At 41.0% G+C, this 11,871-nt stretch overlaps 1 long non-coding RNA gene across 2 annotated transcripts in view; it reads right to left on the reverse strand.

Moving 5' to 3' along the window:
* The window catches only part of LOC147918310 (uncharacterized), a 13,332-nt gene continuing 1,461 nt past the window's right edge, over positions 1 to 11,871 (reverse strand). Inside the window, exons 2-5 of one of the 2 annotated variants that reach the window (XR_015552478.1) lie at positions 9,045 to 9,235; positions 3,041 to 3,162; positions 1,353 to 1,404; positions 1 to 360 (exon numbers count right to left, since the gene is read on the reverse strand). This is a non-coding gene — a long non-coding RNA (uncharacterized LOC147918310). The remainder of the gene's footprint in view (positions 361 to 1,352; positions 1,405 to 3,040; positions 3,163 to 9,044; positions 9,236 to 11,871) is intronic. The other variant, XR_015552484.1, reaches the window with a different exon arrangement.

Raw genomic sequence — 11,871 nt, forward strand, 5'->3', positions numbered from 1 at the left:
TAAAGTAAACAAGTGTTGGTATTGTAATTTAAAAAAAGGAAAAGAAACAGTTAATTCAGCTTACTTTATTCTGATGTCTTCTTGATCTTCTGGCTCTCAAATATGAGTCAGCACACATTTGCTCACACACTACAGTCAAACCCAGGACAAAATAAACAATGATTGATATTTTGGATTTTGTTAGACTGTTTTAAATTGTACTACAGTATTTTCTTTAATATAATAAAAATTTCTCCTCTTGTTCAGAGCAGGCATTCCTGACTAGCAAGCAGCTAGCCACCAATTGGTGAGTCAGAAAGGATCCTTACACCTTGTGGATCTGTCATCATCTCCACGTATTTCCCAAGGTTGTGATGTGTGCTGGAAGGAGAAAAAGCACAGAGGCTTTAGTGGACCTGGCTTAAAAGTGGACTCGTCACTTCTGCTCACATCCTACCAGCTAAAACTTGGTCACGTGGTCATACAAAAAATGCAAAGAAGTCTGGGAAATACAGTCTCTATATTACACAGGAATAAGAGGAAACAGCTTGGATAAACATCTAGCAGTCTCTGCCACAAGTAATCAGAGGCTCTGAGTTTCTAGCTCTCTGGCTCTTCAAGACAACAGGGAAACTCCAGAGAAGTGGCAGTACTAAGAGGTGGAGAGACTTGAGCCTTCTCCCCAGATCTCCATCAGCAGCACTCCCATTGATACATATAATAGATCTTTTCCAGTTTTATGTGAAATACAATCCAAGTAAAGCTTCACGACAAATCCCCTCAGCCCCACTACAGTAGAGACATTGTGAACTGTGCTGCTCCCCAGATCACTTCCTGAGGGACCCAGCTGTGTCAGCCCTGAACCATCAAATCTCTAGATAGTGGGGAATCCTGTAGACCTGGGTTCAGGTATCCATGATTAGCTGTATCCTTGTTTTGCTTCCCCTTCTATAAAATGGTGATAAGACACCACTCACCCTCTCTGTTCCAAGGGGATGTCCTGAACTTCAAAAAACGTAATATACATGGGGCTGGCCTGGTGGCGCAAGCGGTTAAGTGCGCCCACTCAGCTGCGCGGCCCAGGGGTTCACCGGTTCGGATCCCGGGCGTGCACCAACCACCGCTTGGCAAGCCATGCTGTGGCGGCATCCCACATAAAGTGGAGGAAGATGGGCACGGATGTTAGCCCAGGGCCAGTCTTCCTCAGCAAAAAAACAAAAGAGGAGGATTGGCAGATGTTAGCACAGGGCTGATCTTCCTCACCAAAAGAAAAAAAAAATGGTAATATACACATCAACACTTTTTAAGCTGAAAAGAAGTACTAAACATTACTCCTAGTTCAGCATAGAGATTCATTAATTCTCTTCTCTCACCTTCTTCCTTTTCTCCTCTCCCACTTTCTCCATATATTAGTTACCTGAGCCCCTGTAAAAGAGATAGAGGACTTGAAATGTGCTGTCTCTAACTAAAGCCCACTATAGTTCAGTTCTAGGGAAGATATCAGGAAAGAGCCAAAGGAGAGCATCTAAACAAAAAGTATAACTGGGCAAAGGGTTAAAGCTAGGGGAACCCAAACTAAACAGGTATGTGGTCCTTTCTTCCCAGAAAGTAGGCTGTCATAGGAGATTAGACAGCTGATACTGTAGGAGGGTGGGGAGAACGGAAAGGCTGCATTTCCAGCTGCTATCCAAAATGATATTACTATGGTGTTTGCACTGAACTGGAAAAGCAGAAAGGAAGTGATGACTGAAGTTGGGAAAGAGTCAAAATACTAAGTGATTGAATCTTCCGGCATACAGAAGACATCCCATACTCCATGCCTGGGTTGTTGGATCCTTCTCCATCAGACACATAAGAACAAATTGCTACTGTGTAAGCAGTGGGCATCTTCTTGTGGGTTGTAGCAATGCTACTGGTAGAGTAATATGACTTCATGAGCTATTTGCCCTTTTATGAAGCTAATGCCCATACAGTATGATTTTAGAGGCACTCGAGGCTTACAATGATCTCTCCTTCCTGCCTTCAGATACTCAGAATTTCTTTAGCAAGACAATCTTTTGTTTCACAATCATAGATAAACTTAACACACAGATGCATATGTCCATGGTACGTTGTGAATAGCAGGTCCCAGGGGACCTGTTTTGATAAGAGTTAGAGTCCTAGATACCTAAAGAGGGTGAGGAGTAAGGGAAGCTGGGACTCTCTCTGTCAAGCTCACCTACCTTAATTCTTACCTCTTCTAAAACTTGTGGCCACACCAGATTTTTAGCTACCATTTAAGTCTCTAAAACGTGGAGACTTAAGAAAATGGCAAAAATGAAACAAAACAAATATACACTAGTTCCACCAATAGGTGGCTGATTAAGTAAAGAGCAGTACCTCAATGCAATGGAATGCCATGTAATTATCAACAAAAAACAATATGGACATTCTTCATATCTTACATAGAAAAATCTCCAAGATACATCGAGAAAAGCAAGTGTAATAGGAAGATGGGTAGATAATCTATATCAGTATGTGCTTATATGTGCATAATATAATCTGGAGGGATACATAAGAAACAAGGGGGCTGGAAACTGGGATGATGGTGACAAGCAAGAGCATAACCAGGCCTGAAGCTTATAAAATTGGGGGCAGCTTCTTTAAGAAAAAGAATGTGAATTTATGACTACAAATGTAGTTCAGGGCTCTGGAAGGGGCCCTTGGTAGGGCTCTGAAGCTTTGCTAGCATCACAGTAAATCCACCACTGGGGACAAGCAGGGGAGGGAGAATATCAACAAATACCTTTGAGAGCTGCTAGAAATTTGAGCTGTTTTTACCCATTCAAAAAACTAAATTAAAAAAAAATCACAATATTTGCCAATGTAGCTTTGGAGAAATAGAACTGATTAGGTGACCCAGCCTCGTGAAAAATTTCAGTTCAGATAATCAAATTCATAACAAGAAAATTGTGAAAACTGCAACAGTAACTACACTGAAATATCATATTTCACCTATCAGATTGGCAAAGATTAAAAAGTTCTAAAAACACATAGTTAATGAGAACATGGGGTGTCATACATTGCTGTTACTTGGTAAAAATGACCTCCATGGAGAATGATTTGTCAGTATCTTCCACAATTACGAATGCACATGCCATTTGACCCAGCAATTCCACATCCATTCAACAGAATATTGTACAGCTGAAAAATAAACAAGGAAGCTCTTTATGTACTGATAATATAAAACAATCTTCAATTTATATTTTTCAGTGAAAAATGCAAGTTTCAAAATATATCCTGGGCCAGCATAGTAATATATTTCCTATAAGCTCAGAATATTTTTGGAAGCATTTCACAAACCACTTGTAATATTGGAGTGTCCAGTAAAGGGAACTGGATAGCTGAGGGAATATGTGTGAAAGAAAAAATTTACACTTTTGTACTTTTAAATTTTGAAACGTCAATGTGTAACTTTTTCAAAACATGATTTTTGAAAAAGCTGAAACAGATTTTTTTGAATATTGCAAAATTTACAGTAATGTTAAACTCTAATGAAGCCTGAGACTGTTCAGAGGGCAGCCTATTCAAGTCCCAGACCTTCCCAGGGAGATCAATTCCACATTTGATGCAGACCAAACCAGGGTCAAGAAAGGTTGAGAAGATGGGGTATTTCTTCCCCTCCACTGGAAAGCAAAGCATTCAAAAGTCTCATTAGTCGTTCAATGATTCAATGAATCTATGATTCTAAAAGAAACATCTTCCCAGGGAGTATTTTTTCAGTGGACCCAATACAATTTGTAGAAATTGATTCTGTAAGTTTCTGGCAGTGATGAATTCTTCTCTGAGCTCCCCTTTACAGTGCTTTAGCTCCCTAAAGATTAAGGGACCTCTTTTTCCCAACTCCTCTGCAGGAGACAGAAAAGAGCCACGGCAGCCAGTGTTTCTTCCTTTATTTTCCTTTGTTTTCATTGGGGACTTAGAGTTACTTTGCTAAATTAAAAGAAGACAGGATCCCTTGGGACATGGCTGAAACCCAAACCTGAGGACACACCACCGAAAAGAAACAAGTCTGAGACAGGAGAATATTGGATCCCGTATGTGTGTGATTATTCTAAATATAAGAAAGATGAGCTGCTAGCTCGGCCATCAAAGATTTAGGATATATGAGAAACCTTTTGTTACTCATAAATTGGGTATTCCAAGAATTATTTAGAGCCAAGAATGCATTTCACAATTGATTTTTTTAAAGACTGTTTTCAGAACAAAAAGGCTTGTGATGGAAAGAATTTACTTCCACAAGATGGTGCTATTGCTTCTGCCAGGCAGAAAACACATTTCCTTCAGGAACTAGAAATCCAAAATAGACTTCTGACTGGTGACCAAATCTGTGAGTGCTTTGGTGAATCTGCCACAGCAGCACATTGTCAAAAGCATTCTGATGGAGAATGATTCGGGCCAAAAGGGTGAAGGTTGTCGCAGGTAATCATGCCTTCCACTCCTCCACACATACCCCAGCTGATGTCTCAAGGCTTCATGCTCACCCTCCAGCCCACTACTACTCCCAAATGCTACTCCTACCACTGTCAGGCGTATGTGTGTCAGGAAGGGAACCTGGGTAGTAAGGGGAGGCATAGAGTGTCAACGGTCATGGAAATGTATCTCCCATCTCCCACATCCTCCCACACTTTCTGCCCAGGGGCAGCTCAAGACTCTCCTCTTCAGCAGAGCCTTTCCTTACCACTCTGGCCCACATTAGTTATACTTTTCTTTGAATTTCCCTGGCATTATTATTTTTACCCTGCTTTGAGCTTATCAGAGGTTGCTTTAGAATATTATTTTATCATTTCCATCTAAATTTTCCAAGTTCTTTTGGAGCAGAGTCCATGTCATAATTGCCTTTGTATATGCCACAACAACGAGCATGCTACCTTGAATTTATGCATAGTAATGACATCGCAAATGCAGATAATCTAAGGTAAGCGCTCAACAACCTCGGTTGGTAGCCTGAGTGAACGGGAGGATGCTAACCCCAGTTGGCCACTATCCAGCAGCTAGGAGTATGACCTTTTAAGCCACAACCTCTCTGGAGCTGTTTGATCATCTCTAAAAGGAGAGGCTTGAACTGTCCTCCTAACTCTATTTTCTTTTTAATGTTTTGCTTTATGAATTTAATGGCTTCAATGTCCCTGTCTTGAGGGAACCATGGAGGCAGGAATATTTGTATCATAAGGGAAATAGAAGGATACTTCTGATGAATTGAAAAGCATCTCCCTCTCTATTCATCCTTATTCTGCCCCCATTTTTCTGTCTCCCATCCATGCCTCTCTGTGCCTTGGCAATCAGAACTGTGACACAGCAATAGACAGCAGGTAATTCCCTTTCTCTTTTGCTACCACAACCTCTCCACTCCCACAGGGAGGTGAGGGCAGGTAGGTGGAAGCCTAGGGGCACAGTGACAGCAGGATCCTCTGGGCCCATTGTTAGGAGTAGGACAGGAAACCTGCTGTGCAGCTATAGGAGTCGGGGCTGCAGTTGGAAGACGAATGGGATAAATAATACAGATTAGGATGGAAGAGAGATACTTGTGCCCAAGGACAGTCACTGGGGACTTTGATAACTGGAACAGGACATTTGCAGAAATGGACATCGAAGACGGATTAGGGATAAAGCCAATGACTTTCTAATGGCAAAAGGGAAAGACAGTGTTTGACCAAGAAGGGCAGAACTAAGATCATTTCTGTGTTCAAAATAACCAGCATGTTGTTATCAGTTTTTGCCTTCTATTATGCCCATCGGAAGAGGCAACACACAAAGACCCAACTCAGTCTTTCAACAATATGATGAGATTTTAGTCTTAAAAAGATAAAATACAAAAAAAATACAGACATAATGCATGTTTTCCACCTTCCAAATAGGAGGAAAAAAATAAAATATATATGTATAAAAATGATAGAAGATTTGGCTTTAAGCCCCAACAGAGGAATTCCTGGCACCCTAACTCCCTCTTCCTATCAGTGTAAGATCTGGTATAAACATTTATGTACATATCAGTATGCATTTGTGTGTGTATATTTCTCATCTTATACCAAAAAGAATACAGCTCATAAACATATATACACATGTACATATTCACACACGATAAAAGTGGATGAAAGAAGAAAATACGACAAAATGAAAATAAAAATAGAAACAGTAAGAGTTCACAGAGAAAAATGACTAGAACTTTAAAATTCATTCTGATTGGAAAAAGTAAAAAACATAAGATTGATGCACAATCTTATGTATATATGTAAATTATGTAAATTAAAAATACACGAGCATTTATGTAAATTAAAAATACACGAGCACAAACAATACAGGGTTTTTTATAATAAAAAAGGAGTAAATAAGCAACACAAAGGAGGAAACTTGAACAAACCAAAGGAATCACCTTTGACAGTGTGCCATGAAGACTGTAGTTAATACAACTTTCGGCACCTGCCTTTCCCAAATAAAAATAAAGCAGGTGATTTATAACAAAACCTAGGAAGTGCCATTATGGAGATTAGCTCTAAATGTCGTGAAAGTTTGGAAGAGAGAACAAGGGAAGGTTTCACCAAGGAGTGACCTCAATGTTGGATCTTGAAGAACGTGTAAGAGTTTGCAGAAAGTAGGGAAAGAGAAAGTGTAAGCTGAGGGCAACATAAAAGCAGAGGTTTCCAAGTCCAATCAAAGGATAAGAAGGGAAAGAGTAGAGATAATTTGCTTCACTCTTATGCAATGTTTTTGAGATGCAAATCTGGCCCTGTCACTCCCTGCTTTAAATCCTTCAATGGCTTCCCTTGCCCTCAAGATAAAGACCAAAATCCTTAATGTGGTCACCCAGGCCCCCACGATCTCTGGTCTCTACTCACATCATTAGTTTCATTTTGTGCCAAGGTCCCTCCATCCTCCTCCAGATCTGAGACACTCTAGCTTTCATTCAGTTTCTAAAATGAGCCAATGACCTTGCTGCCTCAAGGTTTTCAAACGCTTTATCTCCTCCTAGAACTCTCCTCCCCATCCTCTTTGCCTAGCTCATTTCTATTCATCCTTCAGAGTTCAGCTGAAATAGGACTTCCAAACTATTGATTTCTCTAACTATTCAGATGAGGTCATTCTCTTGGGTTATAAATATCTACTTTTTAGCATGCATTAAAATTATACTAACATAATAATTAAGTAATCATGTTTAATGTCTATGTGCTGGCGTAACATAAGCTCCTTGAGATCAAGGACCATGTAAACCACTATATCCCCAGCCCCTCATTCAATGCCTTGCACATAATGGGAACACAATAAATATATGTTGGATGATTGAGTGAATTAAATAATTGAGTAAGAATGCCCTGGTTGGGTTGGGGAAGTGATTCTGCTCTCAGACAGCTACCCAAGACTGTAGAATCTAAATAAGAGTTGAGGGCCCGGCCCTGTGGCCTAGTGGTTAAGTTCGGTGCACTCCGCTTCACCAGCCTGGGTTCGGTTCCCAAGTGTGGACATACACCACTGGTCAGGGGCCATGCTGTGGCGGCAACCCACACGCAAAATAGAGGAAGACTGGCACAGATGTTAGCTCAGGGCGAATCTTCCTCAGCAAAAAAATAAATAAGAGTTGAGGTCCAAAAAAGGAATCACTGACCCCATTCTTTCTATCAGGGGTCCACACAGTGGGATGCTCAGTGGATCCATAGTGAGAACGGGAGGAAAAAGAACTTTTCATTATATTTATTCTTATCTCATTATCTTAATCTCATTATTTTAAAATGTCTGTTTTTGCATATTATAAAGAAGTAAATGTATATAGTTTATAAATAAATAAACCACTCATATATTGAGAATGCTTGTTGAAATTTTTTTTATTGATGGAAGGTAGGATAAAAGATGTTTTTAAACCACTGCTGTAGATCAGAGGGTCTTCATTATCATTAAGCATCCAAATCAGCAAGGAGCTATTTTCCAATAGTTCTGCTTGACTCCATATCTCCAGAATTGAAACTCCACAGGTTTTGGGCAAGGGCAAATTCATAAAGCTCATCAGGCGACTATAACGGAAGCCTCTGGTAAAGAACCACTGCTTTTATATCAGGATTCCCAAATCTAGCTTCTCATCATAATCACCTGGGACACTTAAAAACAAACAAACAGACAATAAGAAAGAAAAAAATCTTTCCTGGAGATTTTTCTAATTTGCCAGGTTTGAGAGACACTGCAATAGAGCCAGAACTCCACTAAAGGGACTCCATCGGTTTTAGTCTCTTTGTGATCAGGGATCATCCTCATCCCCATTCTTATCTTCCAAGAATTTTGAGGAAACTTGAGAAACATCCCAAAACCAAGCACTGAAAACAATCGAGACAATCTGCATCTGAATAATGGCACTTCTAGGGATTGCTACTGCAATGCAGGGTAGGACCCTGCTGTCTCTCTATGGCTCCCGGCACTCTACCATAGCTGTGACCATTCTGTGGAAAGACGTGGTCCTTCTCAGACATTATTTACCAGACTCTTTGGAGACGCTCAATTGAATAAGATGCAGAGGCATGTATATTTTCCTATGATATATGCACCCAAGTTAAAAATATACACAGGAGAAATGTCAAGAACTATGAGCCTCCAGCGACCTGGGGAGAGTGTGGAGTCAGGCAGCCAGATTATGAAGGATCTTGTAGGCCATGCATGCTACTGGGGTTAGACTTTACTCTTCCAGAGATGGGGCTCCTCTAAAAGATTTTTTTTCAGCCTTATTGAGTATAATTGACAAATAGGAATTGTATATATTTAAGATGGACAACTTGATGTTTCCACATACATACACACTGTGAAATGATTACCACGATCAAGCTAATTAAGATACCCATCAGCTTATATAGTTACGATTTTTTTCTTTTTCTTCCCTGTCGTTTCTTCACCACACTTCATGTTAAGCCCACACTATTTGCCCTTCCCAGAATGTGCTCAGGCTTCTATTTTTCCACATCCCATTTCTAGTGTTGGTATGCCTTTCCCCTATACTCCTCTCCACCAGGTAACAGAGTCTTTTTAGGACAAGTCAACTCAAGCATCACCTTATCCATTCAGGCTTCTCTCCTTGCCGGAGCAGGGCTCTCTGCTTCAGGCTTCCACCGCACTTTGTGTAGATCTCAACATAACACTTATCAGGCTCTGCTATCGTGATTTGTTATCTGTTTCTCTCCTCGATTAGATGGAGAGCTCCTTGGGGCCAGAGACTTGGTCTTTGTATATCTGGTTTCTAAAACTGCATATTGAGTAAATGAACAAAAAACAATGAATGAGGCAATCAGTATTTACACCTTGAACAGCATTAAAGTTAGACTAGTGCCAATGTGCAAAGGTTGAGAAAAGAAATAAAGGGAAATCAAGGATGAGAAAAGAAAAATATATTCATCATAATGGAACAGGATAGTTAAGAATCACACTGGCCAGGTCAGGGTGGATTGAACGGAGAAAGACAGAGAGACCAGAGACCACGGTCAGCCAAGTTAAGAAAAGAACTGAGTTCAAAATCAGTTCAAAAAGGTTCAAAGGGGGCTAATGGGATCAGGCAAAAAGCACAGTCTGAAAGGCCAGAGGAATAGTCAAAGAACTAGCACTGGATCCACTGAGAGTCAGAGGTAACCAAGTGGGACCCCACACAGCCAGTAACCGCGGATGGTGGCACCAGGAGGACATCTGGTCAGAGCAGTGACAGCCCCAGGGATAACTGATGAGTTCCTGCTTCAAAAAGGTCACTGTGATTCCTTTAGTCTCAATACCAAGAACTACACAGGATAGTTCTCTGTCTTTCCCCCACCATGGCTGGATCTCAAAGGCATTGTCTCCAATTTAAATGTCCCCCAATTCCAGAACCTGTTCTTTTTCTCCCCCATCTAATATAGCTCTTATTTTAAAATAACTTTATTTTGAATCTGTTTACCTTTCCCAGCTCTTATCACCTTGTTATTGTAAACGTATTCATTCAACATACATAACTATCACGCACTGTTAGGAAAGGAAACTAACCCGTATCAAGCACCTTCTACACCTGTACTAAGGTGATGTATTACCTTATTGAATTACCACAACAACCCAGTGAGGCAGGTATTATTAAATATTATTATCCTCATTTAAGACATTAAAAAAATGAAGCATATGAAGATTAAAATGAAGCAAAGGAAGGTTAATACGCCAAATTTTTGCGTTAAGTGGTGAAGGTGGGATTCAAATCCACCCATCTGAATCTAAATCTCATCCTCTTTCCACTGTATCACTCTCTCCTCTCTAGGCCTTTACAGAGGAAATATAGGCCCAAACAAAATATCAAAATCTCGGGATAGGATGACAGGCCTGCTTAAGAAGCCCACACACCAAGGGCAAGTATCAAGTAATGGAAAAAACAAAAATGAACACCCCAGTTTGCAAAGTGAAGGGAAGAGGAGCCTGGAGAGCTAGATTTGTCCGCATATGCAAACACCCTGCAGACAGGGATGCTCCATGGCAAGAGCCAACTCCCTAAGTGATAAGTTTTAACTTTCCTACATCTCACTACTAGTTGAAAAGTCAGGTCAAGCCTTGTATGCTTAACTCTCTGGACAAGAGCCCCGAGGTCACTGAATCAAGGGTGGTGACTTAAAAAAAAAACAAAAATGCTGATAGGCCAGAGCTGGCAGAACAAGAGGAGGTCAAGTCTATGAGACATGACATCCAGAGAAAACAAAGGGCTAGAGAGCTGTAATCAAGGAGAAACAAGTGAAGCCCGAGCAGAGCAGAAAGAATAGCCAGGCTGGTTCAGGGGGCAGTTTCAGCTCCTCTGACCACACTGCCCATTCCCAGCAGGCACTATGGGACATAGCAGAGATCAGCAAGTTCAGCCCAAGGACCAGACATTTACTAACCTTGCTCACCCACTAGAAATTGTGGACAGCGATGACAAAATGGAGTAACATATGTCATACTTCTAAAATGGAGCTGGGAGGCCATTAAGGAAGTAGGGCTTACGCATGCACGCCATGTCCCAACCCAGAAGGAATGTAACTTCTGAACTGTGCTTCACTGCTGTCACCTTGACCTTCTTTCAAGAAATATGCTTGCTCCCCTAGATAAGAACTTTCCACCTTAGAGATGGCCTTAGCAACCAATCACGTATAACCAAGAAGTAACAGTTGTTGCCAGCACCAATGAAATTTTGGAAAACAACCTGTGTGATTTATCTCTTTTTGCCTTTATAAACCCTCGCCTCCTTTGTCCTCCTCGGAGCACATTTTGGGTTTCTGCCTGAATCTGTGTCTCTGGAATTGCAATTCTAATTCCCCAGATAAATATCTGCTCTTTGAATTGTAGTGAATTTTTCCTCAGTCAACAAAATCAAGGGCTCTCATACCTTGGACTGAGTTCTCTTTCCCAGCCTAGAAATAGTCAGTTCTAGCTTAAACCTTTTGACTTACTGCACTCTCCATTCTTACTCCCTTGCTGGGTTTATGACACGTGCTAGGCCTGCCCTTACGTACCTGAACTTCTAGTCTTGGTTTTGCCCATTGCTTCCCACACCTTACGTGGCAGCATAGAGAAGGCTGAAGGCTGCTGAACCATTTAGGGCCTAACCTCTCTGGCCAAAGTAATATGGGCAAAGTAGCACATTCTTTGAACATAGAGATGCTTCACGACTCTATTGGAGAAGAGACCATTCTACCTTAATGACATTCTGTCCTAAAGCCCCCTTCAAAATCCTTGTAAGCACAGTCAGCCAGGATCAATGCAGCAGCCAATGGGCACAGTAATCTGGAAATGGTCTAACTGACTAGCTGTTTGGGCTTATAGATGATGGCATTCCCAAGAACAAAACAGCCAGACAGCCCATTAAGATTCTACCTGACTTATATCATCACGGAAACCCCT

The sequence above is a fragment of the Ceratotherium simum genome, chromosome 1, assembly GCF_057802395.1.
Source record: "Ceratotherium simum simum isolate JZ-2026a chromosome 1, ASM5780239v1, whole genome shotgun sequence".
NCBI classification, from domain to species: domain Eukaryota; kingdom Metazoa; phylum Chordata; class Mammalia; order Perissodactyla; family Rhinocerotidae; genus Ceratotherium; species Ceratotherium simum.